This window comes from Balaenoptera ricei, chromosome 13 (assembly GCF_028023285.1).
Source record: "Balaenoptera ricei isolate mBalRic1 chromosome 13, mBalRic1.hap2, whole genome shotgun sequence".
In the NCBI taxonomy this organism is placed as follows: domain Eukaryota; kingdom Metazoa; phylum Chordata; class Mammalia; order Artiodactyla; family Balaenopteridae; genus Balaenoptera; species Balaenoptera ricei.
Window position 1 is genome coordinate 40,227,364 of NC_082651.1, and position 20,495 is coordinate 40,247,858.

General features: G+C 37.0%; 1 protein-coding gene and 1 pseudogene across 5 annotated transcripts in view; one reads left to right on the forward strand and one right to left on the reverse strand.

The window, feature by feature from the left end:
- EXOC6B (exocyst complex component 6B) overlaps positions 1-20,495 on the forward strand; it is a 727,664-nt gene that overhangs the window by 123,715 nt on the left and 583,454 nt on the right. The window lies entirely within an intron of this gene.
- LOC132377042 (dnaJ homolog subfamily A member 1-like) lies at positions 5,646-6,894 on the reverse strand (annotated as a pseudogene).

Below are 20,495 nucleotides of genomic sequence, written 5' to 3' on the forward strand. Positions count from 1 at the left end.
ACCACGATCAAGTGGGATTTATCCCAGGGATGCAAGGATTCTTCAATATACGCAAATCAATCAATGTGATACACCATATTAACAAATTGAAGAATAAAAACCATATGATCATCTCAATAGATGCAGAAAAAGCTTTTGACAAAATTCAACACCCATTTCTGATAAAAACTCTCCAGAAAGTGGGCATAGAGGGAACCTACCTCAACATAATAAAGGCCATATATGACAAACCCACAGCAAACATCATTCTCAATGGTGAAAAACTGAAAGCATTTCCTCTAAGATCAGGAACGAGACAAGGATGTCCACTCTCACCACTATTATTCAACATAGTTTTGGAAGTCCTAGCCACGGCAATCAGAGAAGAAAAAGAAATAAAAGGAATACAAATTGGAAAAGAAGAAGTAAAACTGTCACTGTTTGCAGATGACATGATACTATACATAGAGAATCCTAAAAATGCCACCAGAAAACTACTAGAGCTAATCAATGAATTATTTGGTAAAGTTGCAGGATACAAAATTAATGCACAGAAATCTCTTGCATTCCTATACACTAATGATGAAAAATCTGAAAGAGAAATTATGGAAACACTCCCATTTACCATTGCAACAAAAAGAATAAAATACCTAGGAATAAACCTACCTAGGGAGACAAAAGACCTGTATGCAGAAAACTATAAGACACTGATGAAAGAAATTAAAGATGATACCAACAGATGGAGAGATATACCATGTTCTTGGATTGGAAGAATCAACATTGTGAAAATGAGTATACTACCCAAAGCAATCTACAGATTCAATGCAATCCCTATCAAATTACCAAGGGCATTTTTTACGGAGCTAGAACAAATCATCTTAAAATTTGTATGGAGACACAAAAGACCCCGAATAGGCAAAACAGTCTTGAGGCAAAAAAATGGAGCTGGAGGAATCAGACTCCCTGACTTCAGACTATACTACAAAGCTACAGTAATCAAGACAATATGGTACTGGCACAAAAACAGAAACATAGATCAATGGAACAAGATAGAAAGCCCAGAGATTAACCCACGCACCTATGGTCAACTAATCTATGACAAAGGAGGCAAAGATATACAATGGAGAAAAGACAGTCTCTTCAATAAGTGGTGCTGGGAAAACTGGACAGCTACATGTAAAAGAATGAAATTAGAATACTCCCTAACACCATACACAAAAATAAACTCAAAATGGATTAGAGACCTAAATATAAGACTGGACACTATAAAACTCTTAGAGGAAAACATAGGAAGAACACTCTTTGACATAAATCACAGCAAGATCTTTTTTGATCCACCTCCTAGAGTAATGGAAATAAAAACAAAAATAAACAAGTGGGACCTAATGAAACTTCAAAGCTTTTGCACAGCAAAGGAAACCATAAACAAGACGAAAAGACAACCCTCAGAATGGGAGAAAATATTTGCAAATGAAGCAACTGACAAAGGATTAATCTCCAAAATATATAAACAGCTCATTCAGCTCAATATCAAAGAAACAAACACCCCAATCCAAAAATGGGCAGAAGACCTAAATAGACATTTCTCCAAAGAAGACATACAGATGGCCACGAAGCACATGAAAAGATGCTCAACATCACTAATTATTAGAGAAATGCAAATCAAAACTACAATGAGGTATCACCTCACTCCTGTTAGAATGGGCATCATCAGAAAATCTACAAACAACAAATGCTGGAGAGGGTGTGGTGAAAAGGGAACCCTCTTGCACTGTTGGTGGGAATGTAAATTGATACAACCACTATGGAGAACAATATGGAGGTTCCTTAAAAAACTAAAAATAGAATTACCATATGACCCAGCAATCCCACTACTGGGCATATACCCAGAGAAAACCGTAATTCAAAAAGACACATGCACCCGAATGTTCATTGCAGCACTATTTACAATAGCCAGGTCATGGAAGCAACCTAAATGCCCATCAACAGACGAATGGATAAAGAAGATGTGGTACATATATACAATGGAATATTACTCAGCCATAAAAAGGAACGAAATTGAGTCATTTGTTGAGACGTGGATGGATCTAGAGACTGTCATACAGAGTGAAGTAAGTCAGAAAGAGAAAAACAAATATCGTATATTAATGCATGTATGCGGAACCTAGAAAAATGGTACAGATGAGCCAGTTTGCAGGGCAGAAGTTGAGACACAAATGTAGAGAATGGACATATGGACACCAAGGGGGGAAAACTGCGGTGGGGTGGGGATGGTGGTGTGCTGAATTGGGCGATTGGGATTGACATGTATACACTGATGTGTATAAAACTGATGCCTAATAAGAACCTGCAGTATAAAAAAAACAAACAAAACAACTAAAAAAAAAAAAAAAAAAAAAAAATAAGCCAGGCATGAAAGGACAAATATTGTATAGTTCCACTTATCTGAGGTTCCTGAAGTAGTCAAATTCATAAAAACAGAAGGTAGAATGATGGTTTACAGGGGCTAGCGGTAAAAGGGATGAGGAGTTAGTGTTTAATGGGTACAGAGTTTCAGTTGGGGAAGATGAAGAAGTTCTGAAGATGGGTGGTGGTGATGGTTGTACAACAAGGTGAATGTACCTAATGCCACAGAAATGTACAGTTAAAAATGGTTAAAATGGAAAATTTTATGTCATAAATTTTACCACAATTAAAAAAAACCTAAAGAAATAAGCAGTAGCACACATAAGCATGGTATGTAGAGATAAAGATGTAAGCATCAAAAGAGTGGTTGCTTCTGGGGAGCAGGATTTGGGGAGAAAGAGGAGAGGAGAAAACGGTTGTTTCTCATAATAAACTCTTTATGTATAATTTAACTATGCATAGTTTTGCATGTATAACTTAGGGAAGATACATTGAACAAAAAAAAAAAAAGAGAAGAAACTTAAGTCAGATTAGGTGTATGTGTATAACATGGGATTTGTTGGTGGACTGGATATGAGGTAGTAAATGTTCCAACTCTCAGGGTACAGAGGAAGCGTTCCCTTATTTGAGGGACTGTTTATACCTATCTATGGCATTATTGATTTTCTTTTCTGCTTTATGTGGGTAATTGAGGAGTCTCCAGTCTTCAGGTTCATAGCTGTAACAAGGTGGGAAAGGAATTATGTGTTAGTTGTAAGTTAAACTGAGGTCCATTCAAATCTCTGTTGTATTGTGTGCCTTATTAAAGAAGTGAACAGATAAATTTGATATAATGGGCAACAAAGCAAATTAAAAAAAAATAATATAAAAATCTTGAAAGTGATGATAAAGGTTACAAATTTGTGATAACCAGAATGTTCTCTTTCCCTTGCCTTGAATTCTTAAGTTAAATATTTACCATTGTTCAGAAGAGAATATGAGTTCTTCAATACCTTCCTTTGGTTGCAAAATGTCACACTACCTCACCCCTGCCACTGTTGCACTGTTCACACTCGTTTCATACTTGGGCATGTGTTCTGGTGAGTGAGTAGTCCCTGTGCTGCTGCAGGAGAAGATGGGGAAAGAGGGAGTTAAAAGAGCAGTGAAGGAAAGTAGTGCTGATAGGCTAGCCTACATATAATTTGACTTGGCCTCAGAGTTTTGTGGGAGAGAGCCAGTGTTAACTTTCTGTTAAATTTACAATGAAGGAAAATGACCTACACTATGAAGTTTTTCTTCGGTGGTTCGTACAATAACTGAACTTCATTCCATTACAATATCCTGGGATTCCCTATAGCCTCTAAGTATCATGAGTAATTGTACCACACTAATGTGGAAATGAAGTTCAGGTCACTGAACTCACTTTTGAGTTGAACTTGAGACCAGCACTTTAGATCTAACTTATGAGGTGGAAATGAATTGATCTTATTGACATAAATAAGATGCTACCTGTTTGTTTTTTTATTATATAATTTAGCCTCTGAAATATGCAAGGATATGAAAGGTTATTTAAAATGATGCCTTAAATATAATATGTAAATATACAGCCTAAGTGCTGTTAAATATTACTATACAGGGGACCAAGAACAACCACTTTATTGTCTTTATTATCAGATTAAGTTTATTATTATTTTTTTAAAAGCCTTTATTTATTTTCAAAATTTATTTATTTTTCGCTGCATTGGGTCTTTGTTGCTGCGCGCGGGCTTTCTCTAGTTGGGGTGAGCGGGTGCTACTCTTTGTTGTGGTGAGCGTGCTTCTCATTGCGGTGGCTTCTCTAGTTGCGGAGCAGGGCTCCAGGCATGTGGGCTTCAGTAGTTGTGGTGCGTGGGCTCAGCAGTTGTGGTTTGCGGGCTCTAGAGCGCAGGCTCAGTAGTTGTGGCGCATGGGCTTAGTTGTTCCGTGGCATGTGGGATCTTCGTAGACCAGGGCTTGAACCTGTGTCCCCTGCATTGGCAGGCAGATTCTTAACCACTGCACCACCAAGGAAGCCCCAAACCTTTATTTATTTGCTTATTTATTTTTGGCCGCACAGTGCAGCTTGCCCAGGCCCTTGGCAGTAGAAGCGTGGAGTCCTAACCACTGGACCACCAGGGAATTCCCATTATCAGATTAAGTTTAGATCTGGTCAGACACAGCCTCTCTCTGCCTTTCTAAATGATGAATGGAAGCAAGATGTATTTTCATCTCATTGGAATGAACCATTAAAGTTTATGTTTAATAGGTAGTGATCTCTCATTACAGGTCTGAATGAACTAGTATTCTTTTTTTTTTTTTGCTTTGTAATCAGTGTATTAAGGAGACATTCATACATTTCAAGAATTGCTTAATTCTGATATCCAGATTTAAGCTTGTGAGCATATGCCTTTAAACATACAATTAAAGCTATTCATAATTTGCTATACTACCAACATAAAATTACAGTTTCTTTGGAGCATAAGTTAAACGGTTTAAAGTAAGCCTGTAATATACCTGCAAAACACCTTCCTAACTCATACATGCAAATTACTTCTTCATGTAAAGGTCTCATCACTCCAGCCTCTAAGTTACCCTGCTCCAGAAGTCACTACTCTAAGGCTTACTGTGGTCCAAAGAGAAGGAAAAAAAAAAAGTAACCAGGACCAATAACTAGATATATTGAAAAAAGATGGCCCAGCAGAAGGGAATGCAGCTCTACAAATGCAAGCCCTCAAGAAGCAGCATGTTATATGATAAACCCCTTCTTTAGAAAGGTATCATTTCTATCACTGATACCACAGGCTAAATTAAATTATATAGCATGCCATCTTCAGTAACAGTTGAGGCAATAGAGTAAATGCAGAGGCATCACAATGAATCCCACTTAATACCACTATTACAGACCAACACTTCTCTACAAATTCTTTGACTGCCAGTTAAATACAGTTTTAACTTCATGGCTGAACAATTAAGGGTCATACACTGAAGTCAATACATATACCTGGCATTTCAGTCTAAGCTATTCCATGTACATAGCTGAAATCAGTTACAAAGTATGGCCTAACAAATGCTAGGGGAAATATTTTAAAGTAGTTTTTACAAGTATTAAACTTATCTTGCACACTGAAGTCATCATACATACAGGGCAAAGTCAGCACTTTTATATTGGAGTTTATTCTTCATTTAACTTCTAAAACACTACTATAGTTGAATATTAAAACAAACAATAGCAAGTAGTGAGCATATTATGATTATAGTCCTTCACTCAATCACTGCTGCAAATAAAATGCCAGCAGTGAGTGTTATTCAGTGGCCCCATTAGGAGGTCTGACACTGAACACCACCCCGAGGATGATGTTCATCATGCTCGTATGCTTCTCCATCGTAATGGCGCTGTCTTTCCTGATTCGGATCAAAGTCCACTAGTTCTCCCTGGTCCATTTCATCAGTCTCTTCCACTTCCTTCCTCTCAGGTTGGAGTTTTTCCAGCAAAGAGAGTTTATCAGGGGAGAGAAAGCCATTCTCAGGAAAGTTTACCTTAAATTCATTGATTATGAGACCCCTTTAATATGGTCTCCGATAAATTGGCATGCCTTCATTTAGCACACACTTGATATCTCCACGCTCGACAATCTGACCTGGATGAGAAGTGATGACTATGGTGCAGTTGTCAAGAGTAGATATTGGCTTTTGGAAGCCACACAGTGCCTCAATCAGCTGTATGTCCATACACATGAAAAGGTCTTCTCCTCGTCGAGTAAAAACAGCATGGTCCTTCTGATCTAAAATGATGATAATATCTCCTGGCTCCAGTCCTGGTTCTTGGTCTCCTTCACCATGGAATGTTATCTTCTGGCCATCTTTCATGCCTTTGTCAATAGGAACTTCTAGAATTTTCTTCTCTCAAACTGTCTTCCTTCCATTGCAGCTTTTACATCTCTCTTTAGGACTGATCTGCTCCCCATGGCCCTGGCACTCCATGCAGACAGACTGAATTTGCTGAACCATTCCAGGTCCTATCTGATGAATTCTCATTTGCATGCCAGTACCTCGGCAATTGGGACAGCACTCTACTGCTCCTTTCTTACCACCTCGGCCTTCACATTTGTCACAAATCACATTCTTTTGCAGAGCTAGTTTTCTTGTTGCACCATTATATAAATCTTCTAAGGTTACTGTGAGTTGATGCACAACATTTTTACCTCTCCTTTCTCTTTGCATCCTGCCTCTTCCTCCAAAAAACATACCAAAGATGTCCATGGGAGAGCCCAAACCGCCACCTGCTCCACCTTCTTTAATTGCCTGCTCTCCTCCTTTTCATACAATTCCCTTTTCTTTGCATCAGAGAGCACTTCGTAAGCTTGAGAAATCTGTTTAAACTTCTCTCCTTCATTTGGATTCTTATCAGGGTGGATACTTCAAGGCCAGTTTCCTGTAAGCCTTTTTCAGTTCTTCTTGGGTGGCATTGCGTTTGACCCCCAAAACATCATAATAAGTGGTTTCTTTCACCATTTTCTACAGCCAGTGAGATGAGTGGGCCGATGCCGGTGTGGGGGGGCGGGAAGGAGCGCGTTGCTGTGCGCAGCTCGGGCAGCCGCCATTCCTCTGCCTTTTCGCGGAGCGTTCTTGAACTAGTGTTCTTGTATTATATCTAATTATAAAGTTACTATCTTACTCTGCTTGTGTATGGATGATGTTTTCTCAAGTCAGCTATAACAACTGCATGATTGAAATATGGAATATATATTTTAAAACAAAGACTTGATTCTCTTTTACTTGCATCTCTTTATATGGTTGGGGTCCCCCCCCTCCATTTCCTTTCCTTTTTCTTCTCTTATTTTTTTCCTATTTATTTCTCTCTTTTTTTCTCTCTCTCTCTCTTTCTCTTCCTCTGTTTCCCTCTCTCTTAGTTCTAGAAATCCTGCTTGTAAGACCTGAGAATTCAGCTTCATCTTGAGCAGCCTTACATGCTGACCACCCCAACTGGGAATCTTTATTTTAAAAAGTCAACCATGACATAAGATCTGAAACCATAATAAAGTTTAAATCAGGTTTGAGAATCATGGTATTTGCTCTCTATTATGTATATGTTTAGCTGTGTGGATAATTGTTCTTTGGTCTAAAGAACAGTTCCAAGTTTGACATTTTTAAAGGGTTTAAATTCAAGGATAAGAACTCATCAGTTCTGGTTCTTCCCAGATCCCAGATTTTCTTGATGTTCTGATATGCTTTCACTATTAATTCTAATTGGATTCTAATATCTAATCTTATATTAACACAGTGAATGTACAAAGCAAACAAGGACACTAAGGACATGTTTTAAAATGGTTGTTAAGTCTTGCATATTTTTACTTAAATGTGATTAATCCTTGGGCCCTGCCTACAGATAGTAATTTATTCTACTGTTTGAACTGCATCTTAAATTTGGCGAATGCTTTCTCACATTTCGTGCTTCTTTACCCTAAGTTTAGATCTGTTTAATATAATTTTATAAAATAGATCTCGTAGAGATCTGGTCATTTCAACTGTCTTTTATTTTTTAATGCTTTCATTGGGCTAGCAGGGATCATTAATACCCAAGAAAATTGGTCTCATGTAATTGACTATAAAAATTACTGTAACATTTTATAAGTAGGAGAATTATGAGTTATAAAATGTTATAATCAAAGAGGCATTAGCACCAATCAAAGCTACTTTTACTTTAAAAGATTGAGTTTGATTATATTGGTTATAAGAACACTTAGAGATAGTGGTCTAAGAATGTAGACCCTTAAATAGGAGAAAGGAGACTGGATCCATTGCTGACTCTCTCAAGGACCATAGGCATTTACTTATTATCAACTTGGCTTGCACTAATTGCAGACAAGGAGAGGTGGTGCCTTACCTTATCTTTGTCATGCAGTTATGGTGATAATAGAGAATACAGAGCAGCAGTCAACTGTCTTTGTAATAATTTTTAGAGAAAATTAGCTCATATCCATTCCTAGTCACGTCTTTCTTGTAGAAAAATTTTTTTGTAGTGTCTTCAATATTAAAGAACATAGGTTTGGAGTCAAGAAAGCTGGGTTGAAACTTCTCACTTATAATGGGCAAAACACTTAATCTAAGCCTTATTTTCCTCTTTTATTAATGTGTCAAATAAGATCATGTATGTAAAGTACTTAGACACACAGTAGGCACTTAATAAATATGGCATTTTTGGATGTTTTTGTTTTGAGATCTATGTGATTTTATCAGGCAAGTAGTCTTCAGTTGGGGTAGCTTGGGTATTGATAGCTTAATACCAGCTGTCTTTCTGCCTCTCCATCTTCTTATTAAATGATTGCAACTACATTTTTTTCATGAGTAGTTTTAAACAAACTGATTTGGGAAAGCATGAGCCACTACTTTTAGAGGGAAAAAAATTTTTTTAACCTGAAGGTTTTCCTTATTTTTTTCAGGCTTCAGTGTTAAGAAATGCAGGGTTTTTGTTTGTTTGTTTTGTTTTTTGTACTATATTGCAATAATTGCTTTAATGTCAGTGAGAAACCAAACCTTACATCTGCTTAAATGGGCAATTCAGACCATAGAAATTAGTGAGACTTAAATGGATATCTTTATTTTGTTGATGGAAATTGTATTTTGGGTTCTTAGTCTTTCTACAGTCTCTTGAAGTAACTTCACTATGCATGTGGTTATTGTGTTTCTCAGTTACTAGATTGAGCTATACTCTGAGCTCAGTGTATTTTCTCATCTCCTGTGCTGATGCTTCTTGGTGTGAAGAAGTCAGTTTACTGGTATGCTGTACTTTCCTTTTGACAATTCTAGACGCCTGCCACGTGTGCAGAGTGTAGTGGAGCCAAGTTTGAGGTTTGGACTTAGAGCCCTCCCCAAATCCCCGTGGTGTGCCCTTTGACCTGGGGGATAGTTCTTACTGGCCCTGGAGAAATCCAGTTGAGAATTCCTAGGATTGTTGTGCTTTCAGTGAGTGCTTTATTCTTGTCCTCTGCCAGATGTTTTCTTTACTGAGCAAAAAAACTCCATCAAAATAATGGTAAGGGAACTGGTATGTGAGGAAATAAAAAGAAAGGAAGAAAAAGAAATATTCAAACATATTCAGGAGGGCCAGAGATGTGGACCTAAGGATGTTCTAGAACAAGAGGAATCTATTTTCTCACGTCCTTCTAGATCTCCCTGCTAAAAAGTTTTAGCAAGTAAACCTAGAGTAGCTTTAAAATTAAAAATATTTACATACAATATATCTTTTTTTTTTGGTGTCCATAAGTTTTTAAACATGCATAGATTCAGGTAAACACCACCACAAACAGAACAATTGCATCACCTCCCCAAATTCCTTTGTGCTACCCCTTTGTAGTCAAACCTTCTCTCTATTTCTAACCCCTGGCCATTGATCATGAAGTTTATCAAAAGTATAGGTTGGGAAGCGCATTGAACAGGTAATGAGGACTACCAGAAACTTCAATTAATTAATTATTGCTAATTATTATCTCACTGATTGAGAATGTGGCATTTCTCTTTTTCCCTCTTGTTTAGGATCTCAACAGAGAAATGTACCCCAAACTAAAAATGCAGAAAAATTAAATTTTTGCAATTGAATAGTGACAGATGACCACCTAAGTTGTTGCTTTTTTAGGTCTATGTGATTCTAAGCTTTAGAGGCTTTATGACCTTTGAACCTGACTGTACTGGGATGGATTCGTTCTGTCTTCATTAGGAGGTGAATGGATAAATGACTGCACCAAGATGACTAGGGAATAAAACTTGGACTGGGAAGTAGGGGAAGTGGTTAGATCATTAGAGGTGAATTTTTCACTCATAGACTCTTTTCTTCTTTGTTCTTTGTGAGAGGCTATTGAACAAAGCAGTGGCAAGAGTTTATACTGTGAGCCGGAAGTTTTCAACTGGCTACATTTTATTTGTTTTGAAAGCTTGCAAAAAAGTTGTTTTGTTGACAAGTTCAGGCTACTTTACCTTCTGACATAATTTTCTAATTGCACATCTACAGCAAATTTAGAACAGCTTTCAATTATTACTTTGTGTGTGCATGCAGAGGAGAAAATGCTCTGCAGATTGGGGCAGTTGTCTGGGGGGAAAGAAAAGGCCTTGTCATGTTGTAGTGCCTACTTGCACGTGTGTGTTTGCTTAAACTCAGAAGTCAGCCAACCATTGAGCCCTCTAGTGTGGTTACTATTAAAACAGAACAGTGATAATGGATCTTTATATAAATGTTTAAGTATTTGGAAATTTTTAAAATTGAGAAAATTCTGTTTTACAAATCAGGGTGGGCTGTCAGGGGAGATGATTACATCCTATACCAGTTGAGATGTTAATGAGATTGGGAAGGAAGTAGGGAATTTAAGAGCCCTTATTTTTAAAGTCTTGCAATGCCAATGCTTAAGATGTGTTCTGTGGCACACCACCATAAATCACAGAGGACTCACTTGTAGAATACTAGGTAATAAAAGGGATCTGGGACACTTGTTTGGAGGAGGGGAACCCATAGCTAGGATAGAGTTCAGGAAGTGGAACTAAGATGATAATCATTTACTGGCATTTTCTCGAGGGCATATGTCTGAATTGGCTTCATCTTTTTGTTCCCATAGAACCTAGCACACTGCTTTGTACAAACTAGGCATTCAGCAAATTTTTGTTATATTATACATACATACACTTTTTTTTCCTTTGGCAGGGCACTTATGCATTTAAGGACAGAGAATTTCCATGGATATTGTAAGAGTTTTAATATTTTCCTGGTCGTCTTAGGCTCTTAATTTGCTGATGAAACCTGTAACTGTTATGTTCAATTTTGATATCTCAAGATGCAAATTATCTTTGAAGTACCAGGTGAAATTTTTTCACTTAGGTATAATTTTATCTTGATTCTCCTCCAGTGAACCTTTCTCACTTTTGTATACCAGTCCTTTTTTTTTCCTGGTAAAATATTCATAACATAAAATTTACCTTCTTAAATCATTTTAAAATGTACAGTTTTGTGGCATTAATCAGTACATTCACACTGTTGTGCAACCATCACCACCATCCATCTTCAGGACTTTTTCATCTTCTAAAACTGAAACCCTGTAACCAGTGAATTAAAAGCTTATGATTTGTGCTCCAGTACTGATTGAACAAATAAAATCTTTTACATATGTGTTGAGGAACTTGAGATCTCTTTCCAGGGAAGAAAAAAAGGCAAAAAGCAAAACCGGAATTCACACAATAGCTTTTTAATTTAATAAGAAATAGATTGTAGTTCTTGAATTTTATAGATAGGTTTTTCTCTTCTTCAGTTTCCTTCAGAAATTTGTTCAGAAGCAACAACTGGAGTAGCCCTTATTCTCTGAAAGTATTTCTAGTCTGTGTGTGTGTGTGTGTGTGTGTGTGTGTTTGTGTTTATTTTTGTAGTCTTTGTAACTCACAAGACAAATAGAAAGCTATATTTTTACCTTAGGTTTTGTTTTTAGTGTAATTACTTGCTGGCTTGAACTGTGGTGGTCTTAATCTTCTTTTGAGGGTTGTGCCCTTGAGTATGGTGATTTTATTCTGGTGTCAAAGAATTTAAGGATAAGGAGTATCTTTCTTTCGGTACTATAATCTTATTTTTTGACTTAGGCTGAAGTCTGTTATTAATTTGTACCTTTCCCTTACTCCCCATATAAGAAAACAAGCAAATGTCAAAAAATAGTACGGCCTACTTTCCAACAGAATGACTTCAGCTCTCCTCAGTTTGTTAAACATATGAATCTCTTAGCTGCCCTGATGAAGAGGCTGTGGTCTATCTGGGCATGTGTTATGTTTGTCTTTCTTGGTAAGTCTTTAAAGCAGAGTTGGTCTTTTAACAGTGTAGAGGAGAGGTATCTATAGCAGTAGTTCCTAAACATTTTAGGGACATAAACCTTTTGAGAACCCGATGAAAGTCATGAACCCTCGCCTCAGAAAAATTATTGTGTGGACACAAATTTTTCATAAAATGTCAGAGGATTTGAGTACTCTGTGAAATATATCCTTGTGGCAGCCATCTGGACTATTAAGATCCAGTATGAGTATTAGATTCAGTAGTGTATTCTGAGATGCTCCTTTTCTTGTTTCATCATGGTTTGTGAAGAATACATAGTGGAAAAGCTTGAATAAAATTATAACAGTCTCACAGTTCAATTTTACATCATTAGTGAAAATGGATGCTATTTTTACTAACACACTGACAGGTAGATTCAAGATGTTGGTAAACTTTTCTGACTTGCCCAGTTTAGATAGTAGATAGGTGTCTGAGAATACGTTGACCTGTATTGTATACTGTGAAAGTTGGATAAGGTTGTATTTCCAAACTTTGGTTTGCCTGTGATTTCTCGTGTGCTTTTGTTACTTTTTTTTCTTCTTACTTCTGTTGTATAGGTAATACAGAAGAAATAGAGAGGGGCAAAATAACAACGAAAATAAATTTTGACTTGAAATAGCTAGTGATAGCATAATATGAGTAAACTTAAAATGGCATATTCAGTATGACTTAAAATTGGTCATATTCAGTATGACATAAAAAGACATTTTATAATACTTTGGTGAAGACTCACCTTTTTCTTCATAGAGAAAATACTCCTTTTTTCTGTACCTTAACCGATGTCATAGAGAAACAGGACTTTTAAGCAGAAACTTTCTTGGCTTTCAGCTCTCTTACTGCTTAATTATATGTTTCCACCATTCTTTGTTGCTTCAATTCCAGTTTCAGAGGAAGAGGCTATTCCTCCTGTTTAAGACTGTTTCTTCCACTTGTGCTCAGTCTTATTTTTTTGTTCTGTCAAATGTTCCATCTTTCTCTTCCTTCCTTTTTTCTTCAACCTTTCCCTTTCATTGACTCCTTCCACTTTACACTTGACATGCTCAGGTCTCCCTTTCATTGGCTTTACCACTATAATCCCTCTCCCTGTCCCCAAACCATCCAGTGCTTTTCTTCCGTATTTCCTGTCTGATTGAAAGATATCACTGTTCATCCAAGATAGAGATCTGCGCTGCTAAGGAATTTGATAATTGGGTGGTAATCTAAGTGTAGTAAGTAGCATAGTAAGTAAAATATTGTGGGATGGGGAGGAGTATACATAATGTTGTAAAGTAAAAATGCATTGTATTAGTAAAAGCAGAATATTAGAACTATGGAGATTCTTAGTTCCTGGGATAGTTTGGAGCTTGTAATGTCTGGAAATAGAGGTGGACTAAATAGCTTGATGAGGCTCTTCTTTCAACTTTTACTACATGTACTAGTGCATGACAGCTCACTAAAACTTTTCCAAAAAATTTGATACTCTTATCTTCAAAAGAAATTGAACATTTACACCCAATAGCTATGTATTTGTATTTATAAATTATATATGTATATTAATTTCAGTAGTAATACACATATGGTTCTAAACTTTTTTGATTATGGACTGCCTTCAGTAAAACATTTTTGTGTATATATACCTTATATATGTATATGTTATTTATTTATAAGTGGTATACATAGGTACTACTCTTATTAGCTACTGTCTCTGGGCAGGATGTATATTTAGGGAGAGAGTCATTGTTAATAATGCATTTAAATCCCCCTTTCAGTCATTTTTATAATTTCAAATTTGGGGTGTTATTTTCGGTCAGATCTGCTTTGATCATCCTTATATTTGCCACATGATATATTTGACAGGGGGCTCTTACCAGGTGTATCAGTTATCTATTGCTCTTAACAAACTACCTCAAAACTTAATGGCTTAAAGATAATACTGATGTATTTTTTTCTTTTTTAAAAATATTTATTGAGTGGCATCATGGTAGAGCTGAGGCTTAGAAAAGAGGTTTGTTCATGTTAATTCTTGGCTTTCTTTTTTTTTTTTTTTTTTGGCTGTGCCATGCGGCTTGTAGGATCTTAGTTCCCCAACCAGGGATTGAACTCGTGCCATTGGCAGTGAAGGTGTGGAGTCCTAACCACTGGACCATCAGGGAATTCCCTGATGTATTTTTTCTTATGATTCTGTGCATTTGTCTGCTGTCCTCACCTGGAAGTCACTCACGTGGTTAGCTGACAGTTGGTGCCAGCTGTTGTCTTGGTTCTGTACCTGAACTCTTACCCCGTAGTGGGCTAAACTGAGCTTCCTCATAGCATGGTGGTCTTCCTCATAGCATTCCTCATAGCATGGGTTCAGACAGAGAAAGAGAGCTGAAGCTGCTGGGCCTCTTAGGACCCAGAGTCCAGAATTTGGCAATGTCCATCACCTTCTGTTAGCCAAAAGCAAGTAACAAAGCCAGTCCACATTGAAGAGCATGGAGAAATGGTCTTTACCTCTTGATAGAAGCAGCAGAGTCACATTGCTAAGGGACATGCACACAGGGAGGCTTGATTCATTGGGGACCAATATTATAATGGTCTTACCACACCAGGATGAAGACAGATGTTAACCCTATTTATTAGTATTATTTCAAACCACAGTGTATATCTAGGGAAACGTTGAAACCATTTGCCCATTTTCTACAAGTTTAACTAAAACTAGATAATATAGTCTTAATTTTATTTAACTGAGCACATGTAGTCTGTAACACATCACAATAAACTGAAAGAAAATCAACAAATGAGGGTATTACTATCAACCATTCTGCACTGTTTTTCCTCAGTATATATATCGTGAATTCCATATATGGTACTTGACTCTTTGTCAGAGAGTGAGGGTGTCAGTGTCATTTCTTAAATCAAATATTAGTAACTTAGTTTCTTTGTTTGTTTTTTTAAGATGAAAACAAATACAAGTACTGATGTCTTGTTTTTGCATAACCTTCCAGGTAGACACCACCCCACTCTGGAGACCATCAGTCTAACTGATGGGGAACAGTTAGTGCCACAAATCTGTGCCTGTCAGTGTCCACTCTGATAGACGTCAGTGATTCAGTATGGCAGCCTTGCCACTGTACTAGACTAAGCCTTAGAGTCCTTCTCAGTGGACTAAGCCAGCAGTGATCTAGGCCATCTTTCACAAATGGATCATAGACGGCACGTGAGATAAAATGTGTTTGTTATTCTGGTTATAAGAGATTAATTGTACTTGTGGAAGAGGTAGAATGTTCACATATTTTGTAGTTGGCATTTGGGAAAGATCTTATCAACAGTATGTGTGTGTTTTGGGGGTTTGTATGAGGAAGTTGGGGAGATAATGGCCTTCCATCTCTGCTTTAGTAATTGTCTCTTTTGTTTAATCATCAATGGTAACTTTCCTTTGGTTTCCATATTCAAAGAAACTTTAATAATATTTTAATATATTGAATATTTTAAACTTATGTTTAGATAGGAGATGAAAACAAGTGTTTATTTCCAATATATGAGGTTTGTTTTAATCCTTTGTTTCTACAAAACTCAGTTCACAGTTGAAGTTTCCTGATGTATGAGAGTTTGCTGATGTGAGTTCTTTAGCTTTTGATATATGATTGTCCTATTGTACTGCTGGAGTTTTGTGCTTTTTTTGTTTGTTTGTTTTACAGTATAAGTACTATTTTATTAGTGTTTAGGCAAAAAAAAAAAACTATTTTAACTAGAAGTTTCTGAGTTACATAATAAGAGTTTTCAGCTATCACACCAAAATGTGGGTTTCTTTTTAGTCACAGAGAAATTAAGCCAATGTTCGTAACCTTAAAAAAATTCTAAGTGTTAAAGATAAAAAGAGAAGTAATAAACATATGTTGGAGGAGAATTAGCATTCAGGCATTGAATTTAGGCTGAATTTGAACAGAAAGAGAACACTGGCAGCATTTGTTTTAAACATTCAATAAATATTCCTATTTTATCATTTAATGCCTCCTTCATAGGTTTCTTTTTTTTTCTTTTTTTTCACACACACACACTGTATTTTATTTTTACAAGAGATAAATAGACTGACACCAAGCATTGTACATGGATGACCACAACAAAAGCAACAATGATTGCAATTACCAAACATGAAACACACTCATACTTAGCTTTTGATATATGATTGTCCTATTGTACTGCTGGAGTTTTGTGCTTCTACTAAAGAGTTTACTGCTTGAAGAGCCTTGTTAAAATTCTGGCGTACTCACAGCTACTTCTCTTAGTGTGCTTTTCTGTGTCCTGGTGACTGTGGAGAATGCTTCTTCCACGCAGCCAGCAGGATTAACAGATAGCCAAGCTGAACCTAAAGCATTCAACCTTCTTTCCTGCTTTGACCCCATAACCTCTCTTCTGGTTGGCAGTGTGCTGGTGTTGACAGTTCTCCTGGTTCAGCCAAAGGTGAAAGATAATTGCTTGTGGAGTAGCGGCTGGGATGGTATGTGTTTTTGCAGCAAGCACCCCCACCCCCCGTCCCCAGGCAAAGCTTTGGATCTGGTGCACATTTCAAAGCATGTGTTAAACTTTATGTGATACTGATTAAAATAGAGGGCTCCAGGGTGAATTGGCAGAGCCCCACAACTGCATCTGCCAAATGACATACAGAGAAATGTCTTGCTACAAATGGAAGGGCTGAATTCTATCTCAGCAATATGTAAGCCCGCAGGAGGAAAGGTGACTCTGGGCATGAATACATGCACAGCCTGTGGAGCATCCAGGATTCTTTAGTAACTCCTTTGTTCCTATGGCATTTTAACAGGAAAGAAAGCCTTTTTATTTTCCTTCTCCTTTAAACAACAACAGCAAAATCCATATGGAAATAATAGTTCATATTACCATGTCCTTCAGTTCGCCATTCCCATTGAACATTTATTAAAAACGTAACTTGGACTAAAGACAGAGGTGGAAGAACTATCTACCTTCTGAAGCTAGATTTATGGGTCTTTGGGATGAGATCTATGAATGTCATTGTTGAAGGAAGCAAACTTTTACAAAGCAGGTAAGTTTGTGTCCAAAGGTTTTTAGGTTCAAGGTCTCCTCAGGATCTCTTTCTAAAAAGAAGTATGTATTTTTATCTTATGCATAGATCAACACTTCCCCAGAGGGAACATAAACAACATTAGTATCTCAGGTCACATTTCCTTAGACATCTTGCCCTACTTTTATGAGTTAGGATAGAGAGACCATCAGTTCTTTAAAGAGATTTAGACATTTTGTTAGGAAAAGGTAAGGAATTTAGAGGAGTAAGAAGGGTAAGTGGCACACATGCAGGAATAAAAAAGGAAGAAGGAGAAAGAATTGAAGAAATCAGTGGAAAGAGGAGGGTGAATAAAGAGATCAGTCAGGCTTCTAATTCATGGGTGAATCAGAGGGAACAAATATTAGGGATTACAAAAGGTGGAGTGGGTATGAAATATCAACAAAAAGTAGCCACAATTATATCGATTTATGGATTTAAATAACCCCACTAGACATTGATGTATTTCATCACATTCATTCCCTGCTCTAGAGAATGAAGAATTGTTGGATCCTTTGCAGTATCCTTTTGCTTTTCAGAATGGCCCAAAAGATGGCTTTGGGGACTTACTATAGGACTTTGTTATCACCCAGGTTATATTTGAGGTGGGGAAGCATAAGTTGAACAACTTCACAGGCAAAGAAAAGCACTGTGTAGAGCAGATCCTGGGTTGGGAAAACAAATACATTTTATTGTTCAGAACTTGCTTTTTATAAACTCTATATAAAAAACAAACACAAAAAAGCAAACACTATACATATGGATATATTTCAGTTTTCCAGGTGAGACCATCAGATCTGTTTTGCTTTTAAGTGTTTTCTATCATGTATTCTATTTCTTTGTTAAATTTTGTCCTCCCCTCCTCCTCATGCTTCTCCTCCTTTGTACTCTTTTGAAACAAGGGTGGAGAATATGCAGGGAACAGAAAGAGAAAATGCTGGCTGTTTGCCTACTATTTTGGAGCTTTTATTGAATTTCATACCGTTTCTTTGTTTTCCTCTGGTATTAAAGCTCAGTGTTTCAGTCATGAAGATACTTATTTCTAAAGAGTATTTTCCACAAAACTTTTGTTTAAGAGTGGTTTGGGGGTGGGAGATTGATAATCTGTTTTTCTCTTTGCTAGAGTTTTGGTAGGGTCAGATAGGATTTGCCCTGAGGATATTAGTATTGACTTCATGTAAAAGAAGTGTGAAACCTAAGATTCCACTTAGCTTCCTCTCCTGGGCTTTTGTAGCATATTTTATACAGGGAGAAAAATGCAACTGGAATGTAGTTAGCCACCAATCTTAGTGAATGCCACTTCTTTCCAAGGATCATCTTAGAGTTTTTCGTGGGTCAGTTACTAAATGGAAGCTTCATTTTATGTAAAGTAATCTTAATTGATAAAGAATTCGATGGAAACATAAGAGGAAGATTCTACACACTTCTTTGTGTAGTCAAAGTTGTAAAACAGAAGGAAGACTAATAGAAAAGGAATTTGGAACTTGTTAGTAACCACATAGTATTCTCCTTATATAACACATTCATTTCACTATTTTGTGTGTCAAAGATTATCCTTATTTAGAAATATCTCAGAATTTGAATAGTTTTAAAAAAGTCAAGATTAATATCAAGAGCTCTTGCCCAGTTCCTACAATTGTATAACGTCAAGATTAATAGCTTTACACTTCATTTATTATTTCAGTCAATAAATACCTATTGAGTGTGTATTAAAAACAAGTCAGCTTAGTTTGTCAGATGGTGATATTTGCTATGCTGAGAAATCAAGCAGGGAAGGGGGAAGGTTTAGCTGTTTATTTTGAGATTGGATAAGGTGTTCTGTCCTTTAGTGTTCTATAGCTACTTAAAAATTAATTTTTGTGTTTTCAAGATTCATTGCCTCTTCACATCAGCCAAAACTCATTATCTTGTTAGAGGTTAGGCTATCTTTGGGGGGCAGCACTTAATGCTTCTGCTTCTTCAGTACCCCAGATTCTGACTATAAGCAACATTTTTAAGTAAATCGGCATAAAATTTTGTATTTGTCCGTGTAAAGCCAAATACAACAGCAAGTCACCAAATAATAATATCCAATTTTTAAAAAAGAAATACTTGAAACTTTAAAGAAGTTTTTATGCATTATAAATTTACATATTAGGTGAAAAGTGGATTTGGATGTGGATTTCCTCTTTTTGTTGTAGTTTTTAGATAGGTTGGTAGACACGTTTATGTTGTACTATTTTATTTCAGGGCTGGAAAGTTTCAAACCAATCAGTCTTTTGGTTGATACTTGCAGTTTTTACTTTTTTACTCTGTAATAGGGTTTTTGAGATGGATTTGTTGAACCCCTTGAAGTGCCTTCAATATTTTGTCCTTGTGTGTGTATGTGCATTATCTTGGTTGCTAACTTTTATGTACTCTCATAGCAGTCTATGTGTCAGTCCAGGTTTAGTCAGAGGAGTAGAACCACTAGGAGAGTACTTACCCAGTTCCCACAATTGCATAAATCAGTCCCTAAGCAGAGCTGTTATCTTTGTGTCTGATGCTGGAGTTTGAAATCCAAAGGGAAGGTAGTCAGGAAGGGAAAGAAGATATAAAATAGGGGAGAGCAAAGACAAGCTGGAACTCACAGGTACGAGCTGGAACCCAGGAGAATGGACTGAAACCCATTAATTCTTGCTGCTTTTGATTTTGATGATCTGCATATACTGTAGGAGAAATGGTGCCCTTCATCTTGGAGCTAAACACACCTGGCCTAGGAGGAGCCGAAGGCAGGTCCGGGGGAAAGTGGAGTAACTGGCAGGTTTGGCTGCTGTCCCGCGCCAACAAGCTTAACTAGCAGATAAGTGTAACATGTGGGAGCTACAGAATGGCTGCTGCTGCCTTTCCACTCCCTACATCTTGCACAGGAATCTCTCTTGTGCCTCACCTTAACTAGAACACATAGGGAGGGGAACTGTGGGACATGTAGTTCAGCCTAGCCAAGTCGACTCATTACAACTGTGTCTGTTTCCAGGACAATTAAGAACCATTACTCTATAGCAGGGGTTGGAACTACAGCATATGGGTGGACCACCTGTTTTTTTAAGTAGAGCTTAATTGGAACACAGCCTTGCTAATTTGTTTACATGTTGCCTACTTTTGTGTTGCCAAGGCAAAGTTGAATAGTTGCAGTAGCCACTGTATGGCCTGCAAAGCCTAAACTATTTACTATCTGGCTCTTTAGGAGCAAGTTTACTGACCCTCATTCTGTGGGAACTAAGA